At 38.6% G+C, this 2,030-nt stretch overlaps 1 long non-coding RNA gene across 1 annotated transcript; it reads right to left on the minus strand.

Moving 5' to 3' along the window:
- Positions 1–962: 962 nt before the first annotated feature.
- LOC141826106 (uncharacterized) lies at positions 963–1,629 on the minus strand. The gene is made up of 3 exons (XR_012601610.1): positions 1,335–1,629; positions 1,165–1,261; positions 963–1,077 (listed from the first exon to the last, which is right to left on the minus strand). It is a non-coding gene; the product is annotated as an uncharacterized LOC141826106 (long non-coding RNA).
- Between the last annotated feature and the right edge of the window lie 401 nt (positions 1,630–2,030).

Below are 2,030 nucleotides of genomic sequence, written 5' to 3' on the forward strand. Positions count from 1 at the left end.
ACAAAGGTCATATCAAGAAAGGAAATAACAATCATGAATAATAATCCAGGGTCAATCGACATAAGGTCAAGCATGATATAACCAGAATAGTAATCAAAGTATCGAATCATCATGAGCATGAATGGAATCAATAAACAGATCAACAGATACAGGAAACAAGGTACATGCACTGAAATAAGATACGAACTGTATTGACCAAATACAGTAAAATCACCCACCTGATAACCGTAGATCGATAAGAACTTCCAGAAAATACTCTCGTATCGAATCGAAGTTCTATAATCACTCAGGGTCCTGCAAAAGAGTAATAACAACTCTAAATGAAATGATACCTCAAAGAAATCCTAATCCAACCAATGAAACTCTAAGGGTTACTTTAACCCTTTTTAACTAACCTTAACTCGGTTTAGAATAATCTAATCTTTAGGTCGATATTAACAAAGGTTTAACTAATCAATCAATTAGTTGTACTAATCAAATCGATCAATACAACTAACCTCAAGTTTAATCAAACCTAAGCTAATCAATCAACCTTAGATTAGACTAATCCAATCTTTAGGTTGATATTAATAGGGATTAACTAATTAATTAATTAATTTCATTAATCCATTAATATAGTTAATTCTCTATTTAATCAACCATAATTTACCCATGTTAGATTTAATAGGTATTAACCCAACTAAACTAATCATGGTTAATTAGATCCGAGTTTAGGTTATCCATAACCTAATCTAAGGAATAAGCTCAACCTTAGTTAACCAATTAATCTTAGGTTAGTGAGCATTAATTTAATCAAAACTAATCGGATCCAACAAAATATAAACAACTCCAATAATGGGTAATTAATAACCCACTCAACCTCCTTAAGGTTCCTAACCGAACCTAGCAACATCCATCAATAGATCAATACTAACATAATATCAATTGAACAACTCTGATAACTTTCCACATTAACCCTAAACTATAAACAAATCAACTTAGAACCAACTCACCTCTGTTAACACCTCCTTCTTCCTTCCTCACCTTGCTGCCGTTCCCCAACCAAAAGCTTCAACCAAATCAACTCATATCACTGAGCTGTGGACAGAAGGAATCGCTCCAAAATCAACCACCAAATGCATTGCTCAACAAAGCTAATCAAATTAGAATCAAGGAGAAACTTACATCAATCAACCGTGCTCTAATTCTCCCCGATCTCCTTCGTTCCTTGCGGCTGCAAACCCCAGAAATCCCACAACCAAAGTACCAATCCACACAAGCTCTGGAAATCCAAGAGGAATTTAGATCTAAGTTCACAGCCAAATCAAAATACCAAACCCTAGAAATCAACCTACCGATCGGCAGTGGCTGGCTCGTTCGGCGGCTGGCACGCGAGGCAGAATGAGAGAAGGCGACATCAGAGGCAAGATCGCGATGGAGAGGAGAGGAGGCGGCGTCCAGCGTGGAAGAGGGAGCTCGCTGATCTTGAAGGGGAAAGCTTCGGGCAGCAATGGAGACCGCGTCTTCGGCGTGAGAAGGAATCGCTGCTTCGGCACACGAGAGGGAGAAGAATCGCGGCCTGGAAAAGCTTCGTCGGCGATGGGGTGGAGAAAAAAGTAGGATCGCGCGTCTTCGGTGAAGAGAAGGTCGCTCCGTCTCGGCGCAATGAGGGATCGCGGAGAGAAGGAAGAAGCGGGTTTAGGTTAATGGTTAACGGATTCAATAGCTTAACGGGTTTAACATAAAACCAATCCAATAGCCCTATTTCATATAGGCTTTAATTAAGCTATAATGGGCTTAATTTGGGCTCCATTTTAAATCCTAAAATTTAACCCATTGGGTTAACTTAATGGGTTTCATTAAACCCAAATGAAACTCAATCCCAAAATACCTAGCCCTTAATGATTAATTAACCTCTTAACCTTGTTAATCAATTAGGGTTATTTATAATTAACCCCTCAAGTTCCGTTATTTTACATACCTTTTGGAGATCCTTACTCACACATCACATTAGACCTCATGCATTTATACTTCGTTGAAAAGAAGGGGTC

The sequence above is a fragment of the Curcuma longa genome, chromosome 4 (genome assembly GCF_044706935.1).
Source record: "Curcuma longa cultivar G26 ecotype Majalengka, Jawa Barat chromosome 4, ITB_CL_G26_1.1, whole genome shotgun sequence".
Lineage (NCBI taxonomy): Eukaryota > Viridiplantae > Streptophyta > Magnoliopsida > Zingiberales > Zingiberaceae > Curcuma > Curcuma longa.